This window comes from Haematobia irritans, chromosome 1 (assembly GCF_050003625.1).
Source record: "Haematobia irritans isolate KBUSLIRL chromosome 1, ASM5000362v1, whole genome shotgun sequence".
Taxonomy (NCBI): domain Eukaryota; kingdom Metazoa; phylum Arthropoda; class Insecta; order Diptera; family Muscidae; genus Haematobia; species Haematobia irritans.
In genome coordinates, this window is record NC_134397.1 from 111503856 (window position 1) to 111516173 (window position 12318).

Genomic DNA, 12318 nt, shown 5'->3' on the forward strand with positions numbered 1-12318 from the left:
CCAATTTTGCACCACTTCGAACACAAAAAGAACAGTTTTACTACTTTTCACAGTTCAACCACAGTTTTATTTCATAAATATCAGACTTCACATTCACTTATAATAATTCACTTATATAAAAAAATATATATATTGCCATCGGCAACTGCTACCATGAAAGTCTTTAGCGGAACTTTGTGCGGTTGTATTTACTTGTTTAATATTATATGAAAGCAATGGAAAATCGTAAATAGGTTTTCAAATCTGGGGGGGGGGGCTAAAATTTTCCCCCCAGAGGCCTTCCTACGCTTATGGTTAAGGGCTTGTTTGAATTAATTAAGATATAATAAAAATGGGATGAAATCATAAGCATATATGCGAACTAAGAATTTTTTTTGTGGTCTATATAATAATCTGTATAGGAGTTGTAAATAAATCCCATGTAAATCGATGAGTGAATTATCATTCTATAATTTTCAACTGCCGTTGCATTGAATTTGCGCCACTCCTTAAGGAGTGATCCGAATTTGGTGTTTTGGATATGAATTAAAAACTTTGTGATATTTTGCCAAACAAATAATTTTATATTTTTTTTGTATGCTTTTTAATTCATTCTAACGCTGGTCTGAAACGTTTGACCTCAAACATTTTAAAAAATTCGCAATTTTTCTACAATGGATTTAGCATCTTTTTCGGCAAAATTTAAATAATTTTATAAAATTTTACTCTGTTTTTTAACCTATTTGAAACAAAAAGAGTTAAAATTACCATTTTAAATATTAAAAAAAGCGAGTTATAAAAATTTGAGTTGAAATCACTTCCTGCACTGAAAAAAAAATTACGTGATATTAAAGATTACGCAAACAAAATTTTAGATGCACAATTTCCACAATACAAAAAATGAAATTTTAATTAAAATAAAGTTTGAACTAAAGCAAATTTTCCTTAAAGTAAAGTTAACACATTTTTTATTATTAGAAATAGGTTTAAGATAAAAACGCATCAAACTAAGACTTATTTTGAGGATTTATCATTTTTGGTTTAAAGATTTTTTTGGAATTAATAAATCATTTTTTACTTTGAAGTATCCGTTATAGTTTGGATTTTTAAACTAGCATTTGTTTGTTCGTGAATAGCTTTATTAATATACCGCAGAGAATGAAAATTCGATAAATGACATCTGTATCCCAATTTTAATTTTATTGATCCTAGTTTTAAAGCCAGTTATTTCGCTTAAAACGTCTTTATTTTAAAGAATCGCATCTTTGGCTCGGAATCAATTCCCAAATCCTTAAGGGAAGGTCAAAATCTTGGGATCCAAGTAAACTTTTTTTGAATGTGTGTAGTTAAAATAAAGAACTTATTTGGGAGTATATTTTGGGAAGTGCTTTTAAATTCGTGACTTTAGACCAACATCCAGGGAGCCACCGTGGTGCAATAGATAGCATGCTCGCCTTGCATACACAAGGTCGTGGGTTCGATTCCTGCTTCGAACGAACACCACAAAATTTTTCAGCGGTGGATACCTCAGTAATGCTGGTGACATTTCTGAGTGTTTCAATATTTCTCTAAGTGGTTTCACTGCAATGTGGAACGCAGTTCGGACTCGGCTATAAGAAGGAGGTCCCTTGTCATCGAGCTTAACAAGGAATCGGGCAGCACTCAGTGATAAGAGAGAAGTTCACCACTGTGGTATCACAATGGACTGAATAGTCTAAGTGAGCCTGAAACATCGGGCTGCCATCTAACCTAACCTAACATCAAATTTTTTGCTGAGACATAATTTTTACTTGAAAAGAAGTTTTTTGTTTTGCTATTTTACGCAATTTTTGCAATAAAATGTTCAAAATGTTACACAGTAAGGATAAGAAATATGATGATAATTTTAAAAAAATATGTGAAAACTGTGCCGATGTATTTCTCGTTAGACGTGGAATTTACCACCAAATTTGCTAATGTCATTAAAAAACGTAGAAAACGTAATAAAACAAAAAAATATATTTTTTCAAGCTTTTCCTTATACTTTTTCAAATGAAATCCAAATATGTATACTGAAATGGAATCACATCTGAAGAACTAATACGAAAGCAGTGCATCGAATGCTTAAAACAATGAATTCCACCTATGATAAGCCCATGTAAAATTCATTAAATTAAATGTCCAAACGACGATATACACTCAGGAAGAAGGACGAAATTTCCTTTTGTCTTAAAAATAGTTTCAGCACCCTCAAAAGAAAAAAATAATATATATTGTTATATATGATTGGCTAAAATAATATATATATATATATATATATATATATATATATATATATATATATATATATATATATATATATATATATATATATATATATATATATATATATATATATATATATATATATATATATATATATATATATATATATATATATATATATATATATATATATATATATATATATACATATATATATATATATATATATATATATATATATATTATTTTAGCCAATCATATATAACAATATATATTATTTTTTTCTTTTGAGGGTGCTGAAACTATTTTTAAGACAAAAGGAAATTTCGTCCTTCTTCCTGAGTGTATATCGTCGTATATATGTATATTCGTAGGGTTAAAAAAATATTTCAAAATCACAACTCATTTCGTTTATATTAAGCACTGTGCTTTTCTGGCTTTATGGGCTTAAGAAAGGAGCCGACTAAAGTGATTTGTTTTTCTTAAATAAAGTTGCTTTACATTGGCTTGTGTGTGCCCAACAATGTGGTCTATAAATAAAACTGCATAAATATAGGAGTTGCTTGTGGATAGGTTTATTGTAGAAATTTTTAACTAAAATAGTTTTCTAATTGCAACATGTTACAAGTAAGTTTATAGTTTTTGTCATAGTGAAGAAAATTTATTAAAACTAATTAATTTTTTCTGTTGTTTAAGAAAATTTCATATGTTGAACGAAAAAATTTGATTTAAAAATTGTTAAAATGTTTTTAGCGCTGTACGAAGTTCAAGGTAAGTACAATTTTAATAAAATTTACTCATTGGAGAGACTTATGAACTCAATTTAAGCAAACTTCTGCCATTTTAGTAAAATATGAACTAATTTATTTTTTAGTAAAATTGTGCACTATATTTGTATACAACTTTTTTTCGTGTTTTTAGTTCACGTCATTAAAGTAAGCAAAAAAATTATTCAAATAAGGAACATTTGCTCATATTGGGCAAAATCTAACTAAAATCAACTAATATTCATGAACTAAAATAAAGTTCAGTTGGCTTTAGCGCCCTTTTTTGGGTGTGAGATATTTTATCAGGCCTCAATAGAATATCCCAACAAAAGTTGGGATGAAATCCTTTGACGTCGGGTGTTTCAACTCGAATACGGTTTTTTTATTTGTAATAAACAATTTTGGTTTCTGATAATAGCCTTTGTAGACAACTATTTGTGTATATTTTACGAAGATTTTCTTCTGTTTGAATTGAACTTATTTGTACGGCCATTGTGTTTTTTTTTTACCCATTTATAGTTAAGATATGCTTGGGATAAGGAACAATATCTGGGCTGTGGAAACTTTCCAGAAACATTATAATGTTTTTGCAATAAAACTATTTTAAAGTTGGCATCATTTTAACGATGGATTTTTTTCTGACTTTCCCATGTTATTAAGACAGAATTAATATTTGCTAAATACCAAGACTATAAACGGCGTTGTAATGCATTTTCATAGTCATAGTTTTTTTATTTAGGTAAAATGGCCTAATCTATTGTGAGATATTTTCTAAAGGTCATAAGGTCACTCAAATAAGCTCGTAAATTAAGTTATCACTTGCTATAGGCCATATAATGCAGTATAGTTCTCACGTCATTTAGTTTTCTTTGGTTGAAGTGTCCATATGGTCATTACATTCTATATGAAAGTGATTGTAAACTTGTCCATAAGAAAGTGTAACTAGAAGAAAGGGAAACATGATAATAAAAATATACTACTAAGACAAAAAACAGTTTGAAGAAACCGGTAGTTGTAAAATTTCTAAAACGATGTAATTCAATTATATTAGACTTTTTCCGAATGAAAAAAAAAAAAAAAAACGGAAAGTGATGTCAAATGAAAAATGAGTTGAGTACGATATATGTGAATGTCTTAGGACAAACAATTGCATGGATAAAATGTACAATGAAAAATTAAAAACGAAGAATTCTTAGGAACAGTGAAATCTATTTTATTGGCAAATTTTATGAAAAGTAATTTTTATTTTGGCCCCTATAAAGTTTAATGTATTTGCTTATGTCCACCATGGTTGATAGTATAATGCAGACTTCAAACAAGTTTGTTTGGACCGAAAATGAAAGTTTGTTTTGGTAGAGGAAAGTTACAAACTCTTTATCATCGAAAATGTCCTGCTCTTAAATATACGAATTTTCTGATTCAATCGCGAAACTAACTGATCCAATTAATTTTTGAAGTGGAATTTCTTCAATCATGAAAATGATAGTAACAATCATGAAATTAATTGGAAATATAAAATACACTTCATTAAAAAATGAATTGAATTCTTTCGGCACTTACAATTAATTTTTTAATTGGTTCAATTAAAAACTCAATTCAATTTCAGTCAAAAAAAATCAAAAAAACGTTTTTAATTGAAGATATCAGTTATATCATATTATTGTTTATTTATTTTTAATTATTTTCTATCAGATGAAATAATTTTCATATGATTTTAAAAGAGTTTATACCTTCTTATGAATTTTCCCGGTTGTAATTATAGTTAAATTTTTCTTTAGATTTGAGCCCAAACTATTTTTACATTTTTAATTGGAAATATATTTTTTATTTAATCAAATGTATCACTCGCTGTAATATATTATATAAAATCTCGTAAATTTTTATATATTGTCTGAACAAATGACAGATAAAGATGAATTTATAAATTGAAAATAAATTTAATTAAAATATTAATTGGGATAATTCATATTTGATTTGTTGAATACTCTACTCAACTACATAAAATTTTCGAGTCACTACACCCTCATAAAAAATCGCTTCTGTAACATATACTCCCAAGCATATTTTGCTTCAAGCATATACATTTTTGGGTATTGCCCAAACATTTATATGTTTGATCTCTTCCAATATATAATATGTTTGAAAGCATATTGGTCTAAACAATATATGTTTGGGTAGTCTAAGTTCCAAACATTTTGTATTTTTGCATCCAAATTCAATAATGTTGTCTTCCAAAAAACAATATGTTATTTTGTGAACATATAATATGTTTGGAAGCATTTTGCACCCAAAAATATTATATGCTTAAAAAAAATCTCCCAAACAATATTGTGCTCAAAATTTTATTTATTTATTTATTTATTTACAATCATAATGAATTATGAAAATAAACAGGTAATATAGGTGCTAACAATATAGGTTTTCGACCTGAATGCTCAAAATTTTGTTTCTGCCTAATTGTATATTCCCCCACATCTTTCTCACTTCCACAACAGCGGACCACACAGTTTGTAAGGATCAAAGAAGTAGCTGATCAATTGCCCAAGGAAAAATAAAATGTTAATTTTGTAATAACAAGCAACAACCACCAACTTAATTCAATATCGCTCCCTGTTAAATAGCGCTCCAAGCTACTAAACACATATATGTTTATAGGCTATTTCTAAATTAATATATGTTTGCATCAAAGCATATTATATTTACAAACATTTTATGTTCTAACATATTAACATATATGTCCCAAACATGTTATGCTAGTTTATGAACATTATATGCTTGCACTCAAAAATATTGTGTTTAAAAATTTGTGTTCCAACCATATAATGTTTATAGCCAAACATATGAAAAACAGTCTTTTTCATCCGTGTACTGACTCGCTTTGGTCCTTACTGGCCCAGGGGGTGCTTTCTGTCTCATTTTTAATTCCAAGTATTTATAATGATATATAATCTCAATCCGATTAAATAGTTCTATGCTATATTATATAAAGTCCCATCAGCTACACTGAAACAAAGCTTATCCGGTGCGAAATATAATGTCATGATATTGGCATTGATTCCGAGCGAAAGAAGCGAAGAATTGAAATAAGCACAAATTTAAGACACAATTCTCTTTTAAATTTATGTTTTGCGCACTGGATACTAGGAAACAAATTTGAAGTCATGCATTCTTCCGGTTTGTTTCTTCACATGCTATAATAGCCCTGTAAAAAAAAAAAAAAAAATATATATATATATATATATATATATATATATATATATATATATATATATATATATATATATATATATATATATATATATATATATATATATATATATATATATATATATATATATATATATATATATATATATATATATATATATATATATATATATATATATATATATATATATATATATATATATATATATATATATATATATATGAGAATGATGGAAATTTCAACAATTTTTATACCGCATAATTTCAATGCTATTTTTTATTGTCGAGTTAATGTATAAATTATTATTATACACAAATTTCTTAAATGTGAATTAAACGAGTTAAGTTAAAAACTCCTTCTTTTCTATAAGTTTTTGAGTTTGAGTAAAAGCTTTGACCTAGAATAGCACAAGTCATAAATTTTATTGTACATGCTTTAATTTTTGTAGATATCGAAGAAATACCACTAGACTGCCAAAGACTCACTATGAGTGACCATATCAGTGCTTCATATGGTAACCTAATACAAATAAAATTTCAAAAGGGTTATGAGATAGTAACTTCAAATTGAAATACAATGGATTAAGTTCAGTAAGGGTGACCCTACCCCTATTTTAGCCATTTTCTATAAACTTGAAGAAGATTTGTGAATAAATGGACATGGAATGCACAGGAGTCAACTTCAAGGTTTTGCTGCATTCCCCATAAACAAATACAAAAATAGAAAACGTGTACTGAAAACGTTTTTCTTTTGTTAGAGTTTTTTGAATTTCTTCAAAATTTCAATCCCTTTTCACGTAAAATTTTTATTTTTGCAATAAAAAAACTATTTTTGATCTAAAACACAGTCCATTTGTTTATATCAAGCGCTGTTCTATTCTGAATTTAAGTCTTTAATAAGACTCATTTTGAGGTTGCATAATAAAAATTTAATACAGTAGTATGCTATGTCGAACATATTTTCGGAATCTTCGGAACATTTTTGGTATATATGTAAAAAAAAATATTTTTTGTGTTCGGCTGAAGCAGGGATTGAATCAACTACCCTTTGTATGCAAGACGAACATTGCTTAATAAAGTTTCTTTACATCGGCTCGTGGGCGCCCAAAGCTATCCTATTTAAATGTAATTGTTTGACTATTTGCATTGATTGTGTGTTCATGGCTATAGCGAAAATTATCTTTTGATGTCAATAACAGTTACGTAGCCCAGTAGATAGTATGTTGGCTTACAAATCCGCGGTTGGATTCTCCGTCCAGGCGAAAGGTAAAATTAAGAAATAAATATAAAATCGGATAATTTCTTATACATTGTTTGTATTTATTACAGTAAAAGTTACTAAGAACTAAAAAACCTTGTGGAAGTGAGGAAGATATTTTAACATCGTTTATCATAAAAAGTATACACTTTCCTTTCAAACAAACTTACGTATCCATTAAGCTGCCGCTGACAAAAAATTTATCGAATTCATTCTTTGTTTCTTACGGATAACTGTCGGCAGACGACAATACTGAATTCTATTAGTTAACCCTCCCGGCGAGGATATAAATAGCAACAGCAGCTGCAGACAAAAATGAGTCTTTGCTTATGTCCACCATTGTTGATAGTATAATGCAGACTTCAAACAAGTTTGTTTGGACCGAAAATGAAAGTTTGTTTTGGTAGAGGAAAGTTACAAACTCTTTATCATCGAAAATGTCCTGCTCTTAAATATACGAATTTTCTGATTCAATCACGAAACTAACTGATCCAATTAATTTTTGAAGTGGAATTTCTTCAATCATGAAAATGATAGTAACAGTCATGAAATTAATTGGAAATATAAAATACACTTCATTAAAAAATGAATTGAATTCTTCTTATTATCGAATTCATTCTTTGTTTCTTACGGATAACTGTCGGCAGACGACAATACTGAATTCTATTAGTTAACCCTCCCGGCGAGGATATAAATAGCAACAGCAGCTGCAGACAAAAATGAGTCGGCTTCATTCTCGGATCAACAGAGTTGAATGATGAGTACCACACTGTTGCGAACTCAAAATTGATTGTGATATTTTTCCTCACAAAAATGTTATATTATTAAATTTTTTTTTTGGTTTAATAATATTTTCAATATTAATTTATATAAATTTGGCTATTTAATTTTAAAGAGCTTAAGGGTGAACCTTTTTCTATGTAAATAATGGAAACTGAATTTATGAAAGATGTATGGATTTATTGAAATGTTAATATTATCTGGAAAACTAATACCACTTAACTTAAATCTCTTTTTATTAAATTCCGAGTTAGAATATTATCAAAATAAGTGTATGTATAATTGATATAGTTTTAAAATACTCTTATTGTATAACCCTTTTTACCAAAATTACACTGGTAAAGATATTGCACTTACATTGGTAAACGAATGGCATAGAAAAGTATCATCATCGTCATCATCACATATCGTTCCGACCAAGTACATGCCAACTTACAGTACTTAAGCAACAAAGCTGACATGCTTTGATCCTAGAAATCTGATAGCATTAACCATAATTTGTACTTGTATTCGGACGGAAGAACACTCCTCTTGAATTTTACTGAACAAAAAAATGTCTGTTGTCGAAATGTATGTCCGAGATCGTTGATAATGGGCAGTGCAAATAAAACCCCAAAGACGTTAAAATACTGAAAAAGGAATGGACAGGACAACAATTCCTCATAGTCAAAAGTCGGATGTTGAATGAGTAGGTGAATAGTATCCGTATTTGTACAATGGACTTGATAAAAACTTTAATTCAATTGTACAAAGAATATTTCATGTTCTTATTACCACTGCTAGCGTAGGTAGTACGGGGGATTTTTGGTAAGAAGTTAGAATTGAATAAAATTTCTGAAATGATGGGAATCACAGTGGTGCATTGTTTAAGAATCTATATTTTCAGAAATGTTCGAATATCAAAAGAAATTTTCTGCGATGTTTAATGATACTCGATCTTAATAATCGAAGATAATGGAATTACACTGAAAAGAAGTAAATTGTTTTATAGAAAGAATGAACTAACTCCTGCGAAAATTGAACTAAAATGATGGAGTACATTTTAGTTCATTTTGAGATTTCCACAAAACGTTGATAAAAGAATTTTAATACCTTCACAGAAATATTTCCAATTAAAATTTTAATTGAATTTTCAAAAATATTCAATTAAAAATTTAATTGAGTCAACAAATTTTTTAATTAAAAAAAAATCAATCACAAAAAATAATAATATCAATTAATTTTTTAATTGACTTTAATGATTGATACTATCTTTTCTGTAATTAAAGTCATTTCAATTAAAAATTACTTGGATCAATTATTTCGTGATTCAATCCAAAAAATTTGTGTGCTATTGTACTTTTTTACTGCATTTCACGAAATTACACCCCCTCAAGAAGAAAAACTGTACTAAAAGTAAAGAAGAAAATCTTTGACGCCAAATTTTCGGGATTCGTACGGATATGTTTGTATATACAAGATCGCGGATTCCTCCGCGAGGTTGGCATCTAGACAAAAATCCGCTACACTATTTTTCGATATTCGGTCGGGGAGGGGGACCACCCCTTTGCCCGACTTTTCTTTAAAGTACAGTGAAACCAAAACTAAACACCCCCGACTGAAATTTTACGGAAAAAATGTGTGAGGTTATGAAAGTTATATCAGGTACCTGATTTTTTAATAAAAATAAAAGGGCATAGGGAGACATCCGCTTCTCTTAAGTACATAACATATGTTACAGAGAAACAATTAAACTTTACCGAGTTACTTGAAATTTACAGAGGACTGGGGAGAGGTTACGATATTAATAGTTGATACCTGATTTTGTGATATTTGGACGGAAGAGAGGCCGCCCCTTTAGGCTTATATATATATATATATATATATATATATATATATATATATATATATATATATATATATATATATATATATATATATATATATATATATATATATATATATATATATATATATATATATATATATATATATATATATATATATATATATATATATATATATATATATATATATATATATATATATATATATATATATATATATATATATATATATATATATATATATATATATATATAAGCCTAAAGGGGCGGCCTCTCTTCCGTCCAAATATCACAAAATCAGGTATCAACTATTAATATCGTAACCTCTCCCCAGTCCTCTGTAAATTTCAAGTAACTCGGTAAAGTTTAATTGTTTCTCTGTAACATATGTTATGTACTTAAGAGAAGCGGATGTCTCCCTATGCCCTTTTATTTTTATTAAAAAATCCCGAAAATTTGGCGTCAACGATTTTCTTCTTTACTTTTAGTTCAGTTTTTCTTCTTGAGGGGGTGCAATTTCGTGAAATGCAGTAAAAAAGTACAATAGCACACACATTTTTTAGATTGAATCACGAAATAATTGATCCAAGTAATTTTTAATTGAAATGACTTTAATTACAGAAAAGATAGTATCAATCATTAAAGTCAATTAAAAAATTAATTGATATTATTATTTTTTGTGATTGATTTTTGTTTTAATTAAAAAATTTGGTGACTCAATTAAATTTTTGAAAATTCAATTAAAATTTTAATTGGAAATATTTCTGTGAAGGTATTAAAATTCTTTTATCAACGTTTTGTGGAAATCTCAAAATATTGAGTACATTTTACTTCAATTTTCGCAGGAGTTAGTTCATTCTTTCTATAAAACAGTTTACTTCTTTTCAGTGTAATTCCATTATCTTCCATTATCTGCGTATTTAAGGGTTAACCATCTAGAATATTACTGTTCGCCCATCTTTGTTGTTTGCAATCCAAGGGAGTCGATTTAGGGCACCATGTACTCGGTAGCACTTCTTCATTCGATTACTATAGTTATCATTTCTATAATGACGATAACAAAATTGAGTGTAATGTCTAATGTTTAAATCATGTATTTTAAAATAGGAAATTTTACAAATTTTAAAGTGGGATTAATTGAAGTTGTCGGAAAAGTGTTTGCATGTGCTACGAAGTGTCCTCTCGAGCTTATTGAAGTGGCGCTGAAATCATATTCTAATCAAATGATAGCGGAAGTATAATTGTCATTGAGACAATATTTTAAAATAAGATAATTGAGCTATGTAACAATTACAACACAATCAAATAATTGTTATCATAATTTGTTTGAGTTATTTGCAATAACAAAGATTAAGGAAATATACAAAAGATGTCTTTATATATAGATGTTTTTACAAACTGTAATTTATAAACTTATAAATTAAAGACCTTACCGTTTGTTGAAGTTAATTATTATCACCATATATCTGATGATTACCATATATAAGATACTGGAGACAAAAGGTCATAAATTTAGTTTCGAAGATAACAAAGACATAATGAGATGTGTACACGGACGAAAAAGGCTGTTTATCATATGTTTGGGTGTAAAAATTATATGTTTGGAACGAAAATTTTTAACACAAGCATGCAATGTTCATAAACTAGCATAACATGTTTGGGAAGTTTATATTAATATGTTACAACATATTATGTTTGGGACAAAAAATGTTTGTAAATATAATATGCTTGGATGCAAAAATATATTAATTTAGAAATAGCCTATAAACATATATGTGTTTATAAAGAGAGACCTAGAGAGAATGCTGCAAGTAAAAGAATGGAAGTATCCAATTGGCGCCTTTAAAAAAATATACCACACAAAGAAAATTTCATTAAAATTTTTTACTACCAGTGTATGCCCTACGGTGAGATAATAATATGATTGAACAATACAAACATATTTTGTTTGGACCAATCCTGAAAATATATATGCTTAAAGCAAAATGTATTTTGGGGTATATGTTACAGAAGCAATATTTTTTGATCTGCACATAATAATTTATAATTTTGCAAGCATTTCTTTTTATCCAATTATCAATATGTATGTAAACGTATTCGCATTTATTTTTATGGTGCCATTTTATTTTTATCATAGGCAAATTATAAGAGAAAATATTAAGTCGTAAATTATAAAATATCTTAAATTAGCCTATTTGGCTTAATTACCATAACCTCTTCGAAATTAAAGAAACTTCAAAGCTCGTTTTCATTCAAT

The 12318-nt window shown here is 27.9% G+C and overlaps 1 protein-coding gene across 3 annotated transcripts in view; it reads right to left on the reverse strand.

Moving 5' to 3' along the window:
- Drip (aquaporin homolog protein drip) overlaps positions 1-12318 on the reverse strand; it is a 184757-nt gene that overhangs the window by 124477 nt on the left and 47962 nt on the right. The gene's annotated exons all lie outside the window — the stretch shown is intronic.